Source organism: Nyctereutes procyonoides, unplaced genomic scaffold (genome assembly GCF_905146905.1).
Source record: "Nyctereutes procyonoides isolate TBG_1078 unplaced genomic scaffold, NYPRO_anot_genome, whole genome shotgun sequence".
Taxonomy (NCBI): domain Eukaryota; kingdom Metazoa; phylum Chordata; class Mammalia; order Carnivora; family Canidae; genus Nyctereutes; species Nyctereutes procyonoides.
The window spans coordinates 36,565,336-36,583,985 of NW_026575126.1; the positions used below are offsets into that span (position 1 = coordinate 36,565,336).

General features: G+C 41.0%; 1 pseudogene; it reads left to right on the top strand.

Annotated features, from left to right (window-relative positions):
• The first annotated feature begins 4,791 nt into the window (after positions 1–4,791).
• Positions 4,792–5,046, top strand: LOC129520199 (FXYD domain-containing ion transport regulator 4-like; annotated as a pseudogene).
• Positions 5,047–18,650: the final 13,604 nt, after the last annotated feature.

Genomic DNA, 18,650 nt, shown 5'->3' on the forward strand with positions numbered 1-18,650 from the left:
TATTTTCCATTGTTTTGTCTTCTATGTTACTAATTCATTCCTTTGCTTCTTCCAGCCTGTTTTTTCATTGCATCAAATATGTTTCCAATCTTGTCTGTTGCATTCTTCATCCCTGATTGGTTGTTTTTCAACTCTTTTATCTCTGTGGTAAGGGTGTCACTGATGCCTTCCATTCTTTTCTCAAGACCAGTGAGTATTCTTATGATTGTTGTTTTAAATTCTCCATCAGGCACGTTACTTTCATCTGTTTCACTTAGATCTCTGTCCAGCCTTATCTTATTTTTCCATTTGGGAAAAATTCCTCCATCTTTGCATTTTGCCTAAGTCTCTGTCTTCTCTGTGTTAGAAAAGCTTATTATGTTTCTTGTTCCTGAGAGTAATTGCTTTGGGACAAAGAAGTCATGTAGTGTCTAGGGCCTGGTGCTTCAGGGAATGTCTCATGTGTGCTGCATGCACTCTGCTGCTGTATTTTGTCTACTTTGTCCTTTTGTCATCTGCAGAGGCTCTCTGCCTGATGTGGCAGTGTTTGGTCCCTGGCATATTTGTGGCCAGTTTTAACTAGATGTGCTCTGGTCTGCTTATGAAATGAGAGCTGACACCCTTTCCACCAGAACTGAGGCGGTGCATAACTCTCTGGTTGGGAGATGTGGCATGGGCAAGGGTTTGTGCTGTCTTCCTGGTGAGAAGCCTACCACTCCAGGACTGAGGCAAGCCTGACAGAGAAGGGCAGTCCCACGAGAGTGCACAGGGGTAGAGCTTAGTGTAAGAGAATTAGGCAGCCAGTGTTAGCACTGTGCTGCTTCTCTCTAGTGGCTCTGCTTATGCTGAGAGTTAGGGGAGGGAAATGGTGCCCACCAGCTCCTTTGTTCCCAGGGAGGCTCTCTGTGAATGCTGTCTCCCAAAGACCAGCTTCAAGAAGAGCAAATAATCTCCTCTGTGTGCCCCAGGTGTCTTCAGATCACTGTTTTCATGCTATCTATTCCTGGGTTGTTTGCCTGCTTTCTCCTTCGGAGAAGTGCAGTGCCCTCCAGGTTCTATCCCAGCCAAGCCTATTGACTTTTATTTTTTATTTATTTATTTATTTTTGCCTATTGACCTTTAAAAGTCTAGGCTTTAAGCCCAGTTGGTTGCAAGATTCATAAAATCAAGCCCCTCTCATATCCAAGCCAATGGCTTTGAGGAAATGTTCTCCTATGCATTCCTCTGTGATCCTCTTTCTCTTTCCCTTCTTGGTGACCATGGCTCCCTCCCCTCCACAGCACTCACAATCTGTTTCTTCCCTAAAAGACATCTCCACACTTCCTACTTTCTTTGATATAGTCTCTTCTCTCCCTTTAGTTGTGGAGTTTGTTCTGTCAGTTTTCAGATCAATTTCTGGGGTATTTAGGATGTTTTGATAGTTACCTAGTTGTGTTCATGGGATGAGATGAGCCTAGGGTGAACACTTGAACTCTTCTCTATGTTCCTTTTCTTTATTTTTTTTTAATAATTTTATCCATCTACTTGACAGAGAGAGAGAGAGAGAGAGTTCATGAGCAAGGGGAGTGGCAGGCAGAGGGAGAGGGAGAAACAGGCTCCTCCAGACCAGGGAGCTCAATGCTGGTTTGCAAATTCCAGCACCCTGGGATCATGACCAAGCCAAAAGCAGACGCTTAACTGACTGAGCCACCCAGGTGTCCCTTGCATGCTATCGTATGCTCTTAAGAGGAAAATATTTAGCTGTGAGTTTGATGAGAAACCTTTTAAAATGCTTAAAAAGTTCTAGGTTTACTTCTTCTAATACTGAAATCTTCAGGGGATCCCTGGGTGGTGCAGCGGTTTAGCGCCTGCCTTTGGCCCAGGGCGCGATCCTGGAGACCCGGGATTGAATCCCACATTGGGCTCCCGGTGCATGGAGCCTGCTTCTCCCTCTGCCTGTGTCTCTGCCTCTCTCTCTCTCTCTCTCTCTCTCTCTCTTTGTGACTATCATAAATTAATTAATTAATTAATTAAAAAATTAAAAAAATAGTGAAATCTTCAGAAGTAAGCAATCCAGAGATAATATCATGTGTCATCGACAGCACAAGGACCCAGGCTTGTTTGTATCTCCTCAATCCACTGAACTTATCATAAGGTTGTTCTCATTGCAACATGGCCTCGAGGGATGTGTAGACCTTTGTATTTTTTTTTTAATTTCCTGGAAGAATTTAGATTTTTCTCTTATTAATTATGATTAGCCAACTTACTTTACAAAAAGAAACTATTTAAATATCCCTCTGGTTCCCAAAAGACTCTTAATCGTTTAAAACACTAGTTAATGTAAAACTCTATTCTTGTTTACCTTGGCCCCATTTAGTGTGATTGAAACAAAACATCATCATTAGGGCAGTTCTTGTCCAAGACCATTAAAAGTTCGGCCTCCTCTGCTTTATCAGTATTTTTCTGATATTGCCCTCAGAGAATGGAAAATAACTATAAAAGAAAAAAGAAAGGAATGAAATGAAGGGAGGAAGAAAGAAAACAGGTTTTTATCAAGGTTGCTATTGAAGTCTGAATAACATCCTAAGATCACATATAACTAGCTAATGACATCTAGAATAGTTTCTAACTAAAAACGTCAATCTGAATGCTGCTCTTGGGCAAAGGCAAGTAGATAAAATCCTGCAAAAATGTCCCTACTCTCCAAGATGCTGGTTGATATTTACCGACATCTTCCTTTTGTTTAATCCCCTTGCCTCTGACCTCTAGTCTACAAAATTGACCCCTGTTTCAAAGAAAGCCTGAAATTATGAAGTTGATTCCATAGCCTCAAAGGGAAAATATAGCAAGAAAAAAATGCCACATCTCCCAAAAATGGCAAGAATTCTCCTATAATGTTATAATTAGATATATCCAACTACATAAATCTCACATTTTTAGGATAAAACTGTTTCCACACTGCCAAAACAAGCTGCAACTCCAGTAAGGTGTCCCAGGTACTGAACTTTCTCTACCTTTAATTCTCTTTGATTCAGTAAAGCAGAATCTTCTGTCATTGTGCCTGTCCTAGTTATGAATACAGTATTGAGTTCTATTAAAAAAATGAAACTCTTAAAACTCTTAAAATAAAATTCTAGCCCTTACAGAAAGTTTTTTAAAAGTGATTAAATTTGTTTTAGAGTGTATATTTAGAAACAAAAACAAGTCTATCATTATTCATAGATGATATCATTTTCTATGTAGAAATTTCAAAAGATCTATAGTTAAATTATGAGAACTAAAACATGAGCTCAGCCAAATTTCTGGATATAGTAAATACATAAAATCAACCTTGTATCTGTATATCAGGGAGAAGAAAATAATAATATATTATACTTAAAATGCTTAAACATATAGCACCTAGGGACAAATCTCCAAAAATGCACAAGACCTCTATGAAGATAACTATAAAACACTAGTGAGGTAAATTAATAAAAATCTAAATAAATGGAAAGAAATAATATTCATTATTCATAAAACTCAATTAAAAATCCCACTCTTTGTGTATGTGTATGTGCACACACATTTGTGGACCATAACAATTTGATTATAGAATTTCTACAAAAATGAAATGATAAAGAATAGCACTTCTCAGCTAGAAAGGGTTCTTCTCACCAGGAAAGCAATACTGAATGGGGCGACTGGGTGACGAGCACTGAGGGGAGCACTTGATGAGCCCTGGGTGTTATACTATATGTTGGCAAATCGAACTCCAATAAAAAAATATACAAAAACCCCAATTAATATCTCTGGGAGACCTCAAAGTCCACTTAAGAAGTTTAAGCAACACAATGGAACAAAAAATCTTGAAAAGAGAAAGAAGGCAGCTTCATTCTGTCTTCATCATCCTATTGCACAAGCCACCATTATTCAGCACCAAGAACTAACTTCTCAGCTAGAAAAAATTCTTCTCACCAGGAAAGCAATACAGAAGTGAGGGACCAGCTTCTCTTCTCTTACGGCACTGTGCAAAGGTCTCCCTTTGTTTTCACCCCACCCATACTGGCAAAGCTGAGATACAGACAGCTGGTTAGGAAGAAGGAAGACAAGCAGAGGCTATTACTAACAAGTCACAGTGAGAATAATGGCAGTTCCGACAGACCTACTTTGCAGACAAACTCAGTACATTTTGCTACCAACAAAGCCAATAGCCAGTGCAACCACCACAGACCCCCTGCAGATTTTGCCAGCTTTCTGTCCCACAGGTAGCCATGTTCACTAAAACCAGCCATGTGAGTTCCTTCTTGCTCCCTCCCCACTTTTTCACTCTACCTCAGGAACCACATCAGAAGTCATCCAAGCCCTCTATGGCTACATAAGTAGAAGATGCCACGTGAGATTCCCCCCATAAATACTCACTGCTAAGCTCATGCTTACAGCCCCTCTGGCTGTGCATGTCCACCCACTGGTATAACACACCTCTACAACAGCACATATGCCCCAGGGTGAAGTGTACATACAGCCATTGGTGAGTACACCAGCACAGGCCCTCACAGTTGCTTGTGGGCCCAAATTAGTCCTGCCTTCTGTCACTGGCCAGCCTCACTGTGCCCACCTGTCACTAGTCCCTCCAGTTGTGCATCTGCATGACCCCAGACCAGCCCCTCACATCAACATCTGCTACAGTATGCACACCCAGGGGAGCCACAAGAGGGCATGTGAGCATACAGGGCCTCTGCAGCTACCAATAAGTCTATAGTTGACCTTGGCCTTTGCCACCTGCTTTGGCCTCCATCACTATGTGTGTGCAGCCTTTCCAGACTGCGTTCTGCTCTCAGTCCCCCTCTGCAGCCGTATCATGAAGAGAGTGACCCAGGGCCTGCTCTTCACACTGGCAGGCCTGCCTGCCTTGGAAGCCAATGACCTGGTTGATAAAGACAGTCCCTTATACTATGACTGGGAAAGCCTGCAGCTGGGTGGGGTGATTTTTGGAGGACTCCTGTGCATCGCTGGAATCTTGATAGTCCTAAGTGGAAAATGCAAATGCAAATACCCTTACCGGAGAAAGCCACTCCACTCATCACTCCAGGCTCTGTCAGTACCTGCTGAGCACAGGCACTCCTGGTACCATCTCCCATGCTGTTCCCTCCCCACTTGGCCTTAGCTTCCATAATGGCCTTTCACCCCAAGAAAGGCTCCCTTCTGATCAGGAGGCTGTCCAAAGCTTATTTCTCAATTAAACTGTCTCATCCCTCCCTCCCCCCAAAAGAAAACTATCCCCTGCCACTACATGGATACCTGAAGCTGGCCCCTCCAGCCAAGTGTGTGCACACCACTGGCCTTGGCCACCACTGCTGCTTACTCTGGTCCCTAGCTACTGGACTGGAGGTGCTGCTGAGGACCCCAAGCAAACCTCCTGCAAACCTCCTGCAGTGCTAGCCAAGGACCACACAGTTGTCAATGCTGTGAAGGCAATTGGCCTGAGCCAAAGAGATCATATCCCCCAGAACCCAGTGCCACCATATGACCACACACTTGGCACCCTGTACCACCAGATTCATGATCCAGCATGCTCCCACACATGGGTGAAAAGTTTCCTTTAAAGTCTGAAAGCGATGACTGCTTTTGCAAATGTGCAAACACATGCAAGATTATAGGGATCATGAAGAATCTGGGAAACTTGACTCCATCAAAGGAATTACAGTAAATCTCCAGTACTGGGGCCCAAAGAAATGGAGATCCAGAAATTATCCTACAAAAATTCAAGATAATTGTTCTAAATATGGGCAGAGAGCTACAAAAGAGCACAGATAAATAATTTAATAATATCAGGAAAACAATATAAGAACAAAATTAGAAGTTCAACAGAGATAGAAAACATAAAAAAGAACCAAACAGAAATTTTGGAACTGAAGAATATAATGACCTAGCTGGAGAATTTAATAGAGTTTCAATGGCTGACTGCATGAAACAGAAAAAAAGTATACATAAACTAGAAGACAGATCAACTGAGAATAATGAAAAAGAATGAATAGAGCCTATGGAATACCATCAAAATAAATAATATATTCATTACTGGAATCCCAGAAAGACAGACAGAGAGAGAGAGAGAGAGAGAGAGAGAGAGAGAGAGAGAGAGAAGGGTAGAAAGCTTATACAAAGAAATAATGGCTGGCGACTTTCTAAACCTGGAGGGATTTGGACATCCAAAGTCATGAAGCTAATAGGTAACATCACACTTTCAACCCAAAATGATATTCAAGGTGATTTCTCCATGAATCTCTTCTGAGAAAGAAATCTAGAGGACAAAGTGAAAGAAGAAGAAATGGCCAGTTCTCAGGGACTGCTGACATTCAGGGATGTGGCCATAGAATTCTCTCAGGAGGAGTGGGGATGCCTGAACCACACTCAGCAGGAACTGTACAGGGATGTGATGTTAGAGAACTATGGACACCTCCTCTTCTTGGGTCTTGTTGTATGGAAGCCAGATCTGGTCATCTTTTTGGAACAAGAGAAGGAGCTCTGGGATGTGAAGAGAAAGGAGACCATAGACTTCCACCCAGGGAACAAACATGGGATAGTGCTGAGTAGATGTTCCAGTTTAGGAAGAAAACAACATTCTTTTGGGAGACATGATGCAGTCCAAGGAATGTGAACAGAAGTGTACTTGGGGTGATCCCAGGAAGCTCAAGGAAGGTATTAAGAGAAGGGAGACAGAAGAGAAGGAAGCCAAGATAGACTCTGTTAGAGTCCGATTCATTTATGAATAAAGAAAATGTGTGTTGTAAAAAAATGATATTCAAGACAAATAATAAAACTGTCTAAAATCAAAGACAAAGAGGACATTCTAAAAGCAGCAAAAGAAAAATATTCTGTCATACAGAGAAACCCTCATAAAGCTACTAGTGGATTCTCAACAGAAACCTTGTGAAGAGAAAACCGAGTATGTATTCGAAGTGCTGAAAGAAACTGCCAACCAAGAATACTTACCCAAAAAGCCATCCTTCAGAAATGAGGTGGAAAAAAGACTCCTTAACAGGGGTTCCTGGCTGGCTTAGTTGGTAGAGCATGTAACTCTTGATCACAGGATCATGAGTGAAGTTCCATACAGACTATGGAGTTTACTTAAAAAGTAAAAAATTAAGTAAATAAAACTGCATAGAAAGACTCCTTAATAAACAAAAGCTAAGGGAATTCAATACCAATAAACCTGCCTTATAAGAAATGCTGAGTGGAAGTCTTCTTCAAACTAAAACAGAAAGACACTATTTAGTAACTTGAAAAAATATGGAAAGTTACAACACATTGGTAAAGGTAAGTATATAGTCAGGTTCAGAGTACTCTAATACAGTATTGTTATGATGTTAGGTATTAACTACATAATCCTAATATCAAGGTTAAAGGACAAAATTATTAAGAATAGCTATAGCTTCAACAATTTAATGGATACACAACATGAGATGTAAATGGTGACATCAAAAACAAAAAAGGTATATCCTTAAGATGGTTGTGGAGAAGAAAGACTAGGTTTGTCTTATCCCTTGTGTATTTAGTTAACAAATCATTCTAAATACACCAGAAATCAACCTGAAGACTGACAGAAAAACTCCACAACTAAAGAGAGAGAAGAAGGCACATTGAGGAAGGTAGGAAGTGCAGATGGTTTGGAAGAGAAATGGATCATGGGAGCTGTGGAGAGGAGGAAGCAGTGGTCATGGAGAAAAGTGAAAGAGAGAGGAGCACACTAGGAGAACATTTTCCCAAAGCTATTGGCTGATTATCATGAGTTCTTGCAACTACTGGAGCTTAAAGACTGGAATTTTAAAGGTTGGTGGGCTTGGCTAGGATAGAGCCCTGAGGGTACTGCCCTATTCCTGTAAAGAAGTCATGCAAACAACCCAAGGGCAGACAGCATGGAAAAAGTGATCTGAAAAATGCTTAGGATACATTATTCACTCTTCTTGGCAAGCATCCCTGAGAGACAGAATTCAGGGAGATGCCTTTCTGGGACAGAGAAGCCAGCCAGTGCCATTTCCCTGCCCCATAACAAACACAGAACCACCTGTGGAAAATCGGCTCAGCCCTGACAATGGCTACCTAACTTGTTTAAACCAAGTCACATGCCCCTGTGCTCTCATGCAACTGCCTTTTGTGTTCAAGCTTGCTTCAATTTGGCACGGTGGGGCCTTCCCCCAGAAGACTGGCACAGGCCCCTGCCCACACAATAATCTCAGAGCTTGGAGTTTCAAAAGTCAGCAGGATTGGCTGGGATGCAGCCCCAAGTGTGCTGCACTGCTCCTGGAGAGAAGGCAGGCAAACAACTGGGAGACAGATAATGTGGAAACAGCAATCTGAAAAACACCTGGGACACACACTGGGGAAATTATTTACTCTTCTCAGAGTGCTTCCCTAAGCTGCATCATGCATGAAAGTGCCTCTCCAGTGACAAGGCTGCTGGCTGGCTCCCTTGCCCCTCAGCTCAGCATAAACAGAACCACCTGTGCTAAGCAGCATAGTGCCAACACTAGCTGCCTAGCCTGCTTATATCAGGTCTCACAAACTTGACTCAGGTGGTCCCATCCTTTTTGCTCCAGTTGGCCTCAGTCCCAGCATGCAGAGCCCCTTCCACAGATGACCAACAAAAACCACTGCCTACACCACATCTCCTGAACAGAGAGTTCTGCAGACCTTCAGTTCTAGTGGTAGTATCAGATCTCATTTCACAAGTAAACCAGAGCACACTCCTAGATAAAACTCACCACATTTCTGGCCAGGGACCAAACACTGCCCGTTGCAGGCAAGGAGAGCCTCTGCAGACAACTATCTGAAGGATAGTGCAGCCAAAAGACAACAGCAGAGCACCTGAAGCACACACCGTAGATACTCCCTGAAGCACCAGGCCCAGGACACAATATGACCTCATTTCCATAAAGTCATTATTCTCAGGAACAGGAAGCATAATGGGCTTTCCTAACACACTGAAGAAGGCAGAGACAGACAAAATTCCAAGAAGAATTTATTTCAAATGAAAGAACAAGATAAGGCCACGGATAGAGATCTAAGAGAAGGAGAGATACAAATAACATGGCTGATGGAGAATTTAAAGCAACAACCACGAGAATACTCACTGGGCTTGAGAAAAGAAAGGAAGGCCCTTACTGCAGAGATAGAAGTGTTAAAAAAGAATCACTCAAATGAAAAATGAAATAACTGAAATTGGACCCAGACGTGATGCAATGAACACAAGGCTGGAAGAAGCGGAGGAATGAGTAAGTCATATAGAGGAAAAATTAATGGAAAATAATGAAGCTGAGTAAAAGAAAGAATTATGGAACATTAGAATAGATTTAGGGAAGTCAAACACTATCAAACATAATAACATTGTATTATATGAGTCCCAGAAGAAGAAGAGAGACAAAGGGGCAGAAAATTTATTTGAGGAAATAACAGCTGAAAACTTCCCTAAACTGGAGAAGAAAATAGACATCCAGATCCAGGAAGATAAGAACTCTCATCAAAGTCAACAAAGGCCAAGGCACACCAAGACATATTGTAATTAAATTTGCCAAATATATTCATAAAGAAAAAAATCCTAAAAGCAGCAAGACAAAAGGAGTCCTTAACTTACAAGGGAAGACCTATGAGGCCAGCTGCAGATCTTTCAACAGAAACTTGGCAGCCAAAGGAGAGTGGCAAGATGTATTCAATGTGCTGAATGGGAAAAATCTGTAGCCAAGAATACTCTATCCAATAAGGCTGTCATTCACATTAGAAGAGGAAATAATTTCCCAACAAACAAAACCTAAAGGAGTTCATGACCACGAAGCCAGCTCTGCAAGAAATACTAAAGGGGACTATTTGAGTGGAAAGAGAAGATGAAAAGTGACAAAGATAAGAAAGGATCAGAGAAAATCTCCAGAAACGACAACAAAACAAGTAATTAAATTGCACTAAATACATACCTATCAATCATTACTTTAAGTGTAAATGGAATAAATGCTCCAATCAAAAGACATAAGGTGTCAGAATAGATAAAAAAATAAGACCCATCTACATGCTGCCTACGAGAGGCTCATGTTAAACCTAAGGAAACCTCCAGATTGAAAGTGAAGAGATGGAGAAATATTTATCATGCAAATAGATGTCAAAAGAAAGCCAAAGTAACAATGCTTACACTGGGTAAACTAGACTTTAAATCAAAGATTGTAACAAGAGATGAAGAATGGCACTATACCCAACAAGATCTAATAATTGTGAATATTTAAATATATAGACAGTTAATAAAAATAAAGGAAATACTGATAATAATACAATAATAGTATTAACACCTCATTCACATGGATGGACATAACTAAAGCCAAAAATCAACAAGGAAACAGTGGTTTTGAATAACATACTGGACCAGATGGACTTAACAGATATATTCAGAACATTCCATCCTAAAGCAGAATACACACTCTTTTTTTTAAAGATTTATTTATTTATTCATTCATGAGACACACACACGGTGGGGGGGGTGGACAGAGACACAGGCAGAGGGAAAAGCAGGCTCCATGCAGGGAGCCCGACGTGGGACTCGATCCTGGGACTCCAGGATCGCTCCCTGGGCCAAAGGCAGGTGCCAAACTGCTGAGCCACCCAGGGATCCCCAATACACATTCTTTTTAAGTGCACATGAGAAATATATGTTTATGTTTATAGCAGCATTATCTACAATTGCCAAATTATGGAAAGATACCAAATGTCCATCAACTGATGAAAGGGTAAAGATGTGGCATACACACATGCACACGTGCACACGCATGCACGCATGCACACACACACACAAACACTGGAATATTAGTCAGCCACAAAAGAATGAAATCTTGTCATTTGCAATGATGTGGATGGAGGCAGACGTATTATGCTAAGCAAAATAAGTCAAAGAAAGACAAATACTATTAAGATTTTACACATATGTAGAATTTTTTTTTAATTTTTTTTAATTTATTTATGATAGTCACAGAGAGATAAGGAGAGAGAGGCAGAGACACAGGCAGAGGGAGAAGCAGGCTCCATGCACCGGGAGCCCGATGTGGGATTCGATCCCGGGTCTCCAGGATCGCGCCCTGGGCCAAAGGCAGGCACCAAACCGCTGCGCCACCCAGGGATCCCACATATGTAGAATTTAAGAAACAAAACAAATAATCATAGGGGAGAAAAAGAAGAAGGCAAACCAAGAAACAGACTCTTATCTGTAGAGAAGAAACTAATGGTTACCAGAGAGGAGGTGGGGGGGGGTGGGTTAAATAAGTGATGGGGATTAAGAAGGGCACTTGTGATGAGCACCAAGTGTCATATGTAAGTGTTGAATCACTATTTTGTACACCTGATACTAATATTGTATTTAACAACTAAGTGGAATTTAAATAAAGACTTTTAAATGTAAAAATAAAAAATAACAAAGTAGGGAAGAATACGGAGTAAAAAGATTGAGTTTACAACACAAAATGTATAAATTGCACTTCTAGAAAAGATTTTACTTTATTATTAATTTTTAGGATATATATATATATCACATCTTCTTTATCCATTCATCAATCAATGGACATTTTGGGCTCTTTCCATTATTTGGCTATTGTAGAGAATGCTGCTATGCTGCTATAAACATTGGGGAGCATGTCACCCTTTGAATCAGTATTTTTGTAACCTTTGGTGTAAACACCTAGAAGAGCAATCACTAGATTGTAGGGTAGTGCTATTTTTAACTTTTTGAGAAATCTCCATAGTGTTTTCCAGTGTGGATGCACTAGTTTGCATTCCCACTAGCAGTGTAGGAGGGTTCTCCTTTCTCCACATCCTCACCAACATCTGTTGTTTCCTGTTCACATTAGCCATCCTGACAGGTGTGAGGTGGAGTCTTGTCGTGGTTTTGAGTTGTATTTCCCTGATGATGAGTGATGTTGAGCATCTTTTCATGTGCTTGTTAGCCATCTGGAAGTCTTCTTTGAAAAAATGTCTATTCATATCTTCTGCCCATTTCTTAACTGGATAATTTGTTTTCTCATTGTTGAGTTTGATAATACTAACCTTTTATCAGATACACTTTCCCATTTGCAAATATCTGTTCCCATTCCAAAGGCTGCCTTTTAGTTTTGTTAACTGTTTCCTTTGCTGTGTAGAAGCTTTCTATCTTGATGAAGTTCATTTTTGCTTTTATTTCCCTTGCCTCCAGAGATATATCCAGTAAGAAGTTGCTACAGCTGATGTCAAAGAGGTTGCTGCCTGTGTTAGCCTCTAGAATTTTGATGGTTTCCTATCTCACATTGGGATCTTTCATCCATTTTCAATTTATTTTTGTGTGTGGTGTAAGAAAGTGGTCCAGTTTATTCTTTTTCATGTTGCTGTCCAGTTTTATGACATTATTTGTTGAAGAGATTGACTTTTTTCCATTAGATAGTCTTTCCTGCTTTGTTGAAGATTAGTTGACCATACAATTGTGGCTGCATTTCTGGGTTTCTTATTCTGTTCCATTGATCTATGTGTCTGTTTTTGTGCCGATACCATACAACATTGTAGTATAATTTGATGTCCAGAATTGTGATATCTCTAGCTATGTTTTTCCTTTGCAAGACTGCTTTGGCTATTTGGGGGTCTTTTCTGATTTCATACAAATTTCAGGATTGATTGTTCTAGCTCTGTAAAAAATACTGGTAGTATTTTGGTAGGGATTGTATTAAATATATAAATTGCTTTGGGTATTTTACCAGTATTTGTTCTTTTAATCCATGAGCATCAGATGTTTTTCCATTTCTTTCTGTCATCTTTAATTTCCTTCATAAGTGTTCTACAGTTTTCAGAGTCCAGATGTTTTATATCTTTGGTAAGGTTTATTCCTAGGTATCTTATGGATTTTGGTGCAACTGCAAATGGGATCTATTCACTGATTTCTTTTTCCGGTGCTTAATTATTGGTGTATAGAAATGTAACAGATTTCTCTACACTGATTTTATATCTGTGACTTTGCTGAATTCTTCTATCAGTTCTACCAAGTTTTTGGTGGAGTCTTTTGGATTTTCTACAGAGTATCATGTCATCTGCAAACAGTGAAAAAGTTTGACTTGTTCCCTGATGATCTGAATGCCTTTTATTTCTTTTTGTTGTTGATTGCTGAGGCTAAGACTTCCATTAGTACGTTTAATAGCAATGGTGAGAGTGGACATCCCTGTCTTGTTCCTGACCATAGTGGAAAAGTTCTTTTTCCCCATTGAGGATGATGTTAGCTGTGGGTCATTTGTATACAGTTTTTATGATGTTAAGGTATGTTCTCTCTGTATCCACTTTGTCGAGGGCTTTTATCAAGAATGGATGCTCTATTTTCTCAAATGTTTTCTATGCATCGATTTACAGGATCATATGGTCCTTATCCCTTCTTTTATTTATTTTTAAAGATTTTTTATCTATTTATTTGACAGAAAGATAATAATCCTGGGGAGGGGCAGAGGGAGAGGGACAAGCAGGCTCCTCGCTGAGCAGGGAGCCTGATGCAGGGCTCCATCCCAGGACCCAGGAATCATGACCTGAGCTGAAGGTAGATGCTTAACCCACGAAGCCACCCAGATATCCCTTACCCTTTCTTTTATTAATGTGGTGGATCGGGGGGAGGCAGGGCAAGATAGTGGAGGAGTAGGGTCCTCAACTCACCGGGTCCCCCCAACTTACCTAGATAACTTTCAAACCATCCTGAAAACCTATGAATTCGACCTGAGATTTAAAGAGAGAACAGCCGGAACGATACAGAGAGAAGGGTTTTCACTTCTAACAAGGTAGGAAGGTGGAAAAAAGTAAAATAAAAAAGAATCAAGTGGGGGAGGGGCCCTGTGAGGAGCTGGGCTAAGGGGGGCGGCGAGAGCCTCAGGGACAGGAAAGCCCAGCCCCGGAGAAGCGGGGACTTTAAAAAATCTGCACCAGATTCTTCCCGGACTGAAAGGCGCTTAGCAGGGAAATCGAGCGGAATCGCAGGAGGGGCAGTGGAGCCTCCAGTCTCCACGAGTCACTAATGGAGGAGGTGCACTGGGGGAAAGCACCCGGCACCCCGGAGCTGGATCTCGGTAATGGGCGGGCGCGCCCCGGGGCCTCGGGAGCAGCTCAGGCGGGGGCTCCGGGCGGAGGGGCTGCGCCCTGCGGCCTTCAGGAGCCGCAGCCAGGAGCGCAATCCCAGGGCGCGGGGACACAGCCCAGGATCCTGCGCTCCCCACCCCGGGACAGGCGGAGGCGGGAGGGCACAGGACGGCGAGGACGCTCCTGCCGCCAGGTGCCCCCGAGCTGTGCAGGTCAGCGCCCCCCAACCTCTGCCCCGGGAGCACCTAGGCCGGTGTGGACCGGGAGACTGTGGGAGTTACTGGGGGAGCTGACTCCAGGGCTGGAGACCTGGCCACCGCCAGTGTTGCTCCTCCTGGTGTCACCTCCTGCCTGGGAGGGGCGGGGCTGCCAGGGAACAGAGGCCTCAGGGCAACAGCAGCTCCCACTGAGCCCAGCACGCGGCGGTACACACACCTGAGAATCAGCACAGCAGCCCCTCCCGCAGAGACCAGCTGGAAGGACAGGGGGAGAGCAAGTTCTGAATCAGGCGGTGCTGGAAAGCTCAAGGGGAGGTCGAGGGATTTACAGTATATAGAACTAGAGGGTACGCCTCCTATTTTTTTCTTCCTTTTTTCCAGTACAACTCATGTTTATATCAGACTATAAATTTCCAATTTTTTTCCCTACCTTAACTATAATATTTTACCACCTCTTCATTTTTAAGATTCTTCCTTTTTGACTTTTGTATTTCTACAATTACAGGTTGTAGATACATTTTCCACTTCTATATTCCTTTCAACATACTGAACTTAATTTTGGGAGATATACAAGATGTATTTTTTTTTGTTTTGTTTTGTGTTTTTTGTTTTCTCTGCCTCATTTTGTTCTACAATGGTGGAAGTTAATACCTTCTATAACATGACCAGCATGCACCCAGAACCAAGTGAAATACCATGCTGGTTCATTCTGTGAGATTCCTCATTCCTATTCTGGCCCCCTCTTTTATCTCATTTATCCTTTGGTGGTCAATGGTGGGGCCTTCTACAAGTATTTCTGGTTTATATAAATTCGGGACTGACCATCTTCTAACATACAGAACTTAATATACTCAGAAACAAGAGGATAACCCTCTGGGACCCCTCAGGTAGACTACATTCTCCCTCCACTACAACTTCATCACCACCACCATCTCCCAGTACCCTCCATTTTTTCTTTTTTCTTTTTTTTCTCTTTACTTTTGCTTTTCTCTCTCACTTTTTTTCTTTTCTTTTCTTTTTATTTTTTCTTTTTTGGGATTCTTGGCCTTTTATTTTTTACTACTTTGTTTTAAAATTTGTTTTTCACTGTAGTGGTCCTTTCAGTTTTTTCGTTCTGATCTTTTTTTTTTTTTTTTTTCAATTTCTGGTCTCTGACCTTGTCAGAATCCTCTAGGATGAAATTTACTTAGATTGTAGTTGATATTCTTGACTCAACCTGCTCATACAGCCACTCTGTACTGAGAAAACTGACTAGAAGGAAGAACTCACCACAAAAGAAAAATCAGAAACAGTACACTCTGCCATAGAGTTACAGAATTTGGATTACAATTTGATGTCAGAAAACCAATTCAGAAGCACAATTATAAAGCTACTGGTGGCTCTGGAAAAAAGCATAAAGGAATCAAGAGACTTCATGACTGCAGAATTTAGATCTAATCAGGCCAAAGTTAAAAATCAAATAAATGAGATGCAATCTAAACTGGAGGTCCTAACGATGAGGGTTAATGAGGTGGAAGAAAGAGTGAGTGACATAGAAGACAAGTTGATGGCAAGGAAGGAAGCTGAAGAAAAAAGAGAAAATTAAAGGATCCTGAGGAAAGGGTAAGGGAAATAAATGATAGCATCAGATGGAAGAATCTACATAAAATTGGGGGTCCAGAAAGCGCCAAGAGGGCCAGATGGCCAGAAAACATATTTGAATAAGAACTTCCCTAATTTGGGAAGGGAAACAGGCATTCAGATCCAGGAGATAGAGAGGTGCCTCCCCCCCAAATCAATAAAAACCTTTCAACACCTCAACATTTAATAGTGAAACTTCCAAATTCCAAAGATAAAGAACAAATCCTTAAAGCAGGAAGAGACAAGAGATCCTTAACTTATATGGGGAGAAGTATTAGGCTAACAGCAGACCTCTCCACAGAGACCTGGCAGCCAGAAAAGGCTGGCAGGATACATTCAGGAACTAAATGAGAAGAACATGCAGCCAAGAATACTCTATCCAGCAAGGCTCTCATTCAGAATAGAAGGAGAGATAAAGAGCTTCCAATATAGGCAGAAACTGAAAGAATATGTGACCACCAAACCAGCTCTGCAAGAAATATTAAGGAGGACTCTGTAAAAGAAAGAGGACGCCCAAAGAAATAATCCACAAAAACAGGGATTGAATGGGTATTACAATGACACTAAATTCATATCTTTCGCTGAAAGATACTGAATGTGTATCTGAATGTGAATGGGCTAAATGATCCCATCAAAAGATGCAGGGTTTTGGACTGGATAAAAAAGCAAGACCCATCTATTTGCTGTCTAGAGAGACTAATTTTAGACCTAAGGACACCTCCAGCCTGAAAATAAAAGGGTGGAGAACCGTTTAACATTCAAATGGTCCTCAAAAGAAAGCAGGGGTAGCCATCCTCATATCAGATAAACTAAAGTTTATCCCAAAGACTGTAGTAAGAAATGAAGAGGGACACTATATCATACTTAAAGGGTCTATCCAACAAGAAGACCTAACAAGCATGAATATTTGTGCCTCTAATGTGGGAGCTGCCAGGTATATCAATCAATTAATAACCAAAGTTAAGACATACTTAGGTAATAATACATTAATGGTAGGAGGCTTCAGCATGGCACTTTCTGCAAATGACAAATCTTCTAAACACTACATCACCAAACAAACAAGAGCTTTAAATAACACACTGGACCAGATGCATTTCACAGATATATACAGAACTTTGCATCTGAACGCTACTGAATACACATTCTTCTCAAGTGCATATGGAACTTTCTCCAGAATAGTCCACATACTGGGTCAATAATCAGGTCTCAATCCATACCAAAAGATTGGGATTGTCCCCTGCATATTTTCAGACCACAATGCTTTGAAACTAGAACTCAATCACAAGAAGAAATTTGGAAGAAACTAAAACACGTGAAGGTTAAAGAGTATCCTGCTAAAAGATGAATGAGTCAAATAGGAAATTAGAAAAGAATTAAAAAGATCAATGGAAACTAATAAAAATGAAGATACAACCATTCAAAATCTTTGGGATACAGCATAAGCAGTCACAAGAGGGAAATACATCACCATACAAGTCTCCCTCAAAAAATTGGAGAAAACTCAAATACACAAGCTATCCTTGAACCTAAAAGAACTGGAGAAAGAACAGCAAATAAAACCAACACCAAGCAGAAGAGAGTTAACAAAAATTCAAACAGAACTCAATAAAATAGAGACCAGAAGAACTGTGAACAGATCAACAAAACCAGGAGTTTGTTCTTTGAAAGAATTAAAAGATAGATAAACCATTAGCCAACCTTATTAAAAACAAAAAAAAGACTCAATTTAATAAAATCACTAATGAAAAAGGAGAGATCACACCAATACCAGGAAATACAAACGATTTTAAAAACATATTATGAGCAGCTATATCCCAATAAATTAGACAATCTAGAAGAAATAGATGCATTTCTGGAAAACCACAAACTACCAAAACTGAAACAGGAAGAAATAGAAAACCTGAACAGGCCAAAGAGCAGGGAGGAAATTGAAGCAGTCATCAAAAACCTCCCAAGACACAAAAGCCCAGGGAGGGCCAGATGGCTTCCCAGGGGAATTCTATCAAACATTTAAAGAAAAAACAATACCAATTCTACTAAAGCTGTTCTGAAAGATAGAAATGGACAGAATACTTCCAAACTCATTTTATGAGGCCAGCATCACCTTAATTCCAAAACCAGACAAAGACCCCACCAAAAAGGAGAATTATAGACCAATATCCTCGATGAACACAGATGCAAAAATTCTCAACAAGATACTAGCCAATAGGATCCAACAACACATTAAGAAAATTATTCACCACGACCAAGTAGGATTTATCCCCGGGACACAAGGCTGGTTCAACACTCGTAAAACAATCAATGTGATTCATCATATCAGCAAGAGAAAAACCAAGAACCATATGATCCTCTCATTAGATGCAGAGAAAGCATTTGACAAAATACAGCATCCATTCCTGATCAAAACTCTTCAGAGTGTAGGGATAGGGGGAACTTTCCTCGACATCTTAAAAGCCATCTACGAAAAGCCCACAGCAAATATCATTCTCAATGGGGAAGCACTGGGAGCCTTTCCCCTAAGATCAGGAACAAGACAGGGATGTCCACTCTCACCACTGCTATTCAACATAGTATTGGAAGTCCTAGCCTCAGCAACCAGACAACAAAAAGACATTAAAGGCATTCAAATTGGCAAAGAAGAAGTCAAACTCTCCCTCTTTGCAGATGACATGACACTGTACATAAAAAACTCAAAGACTCCACTCCAAGATTGCTAGAACTCATACAGCAATTTGGCAGTGTGGCAGGATACAAAATCGATGCCCAGGAATCAGT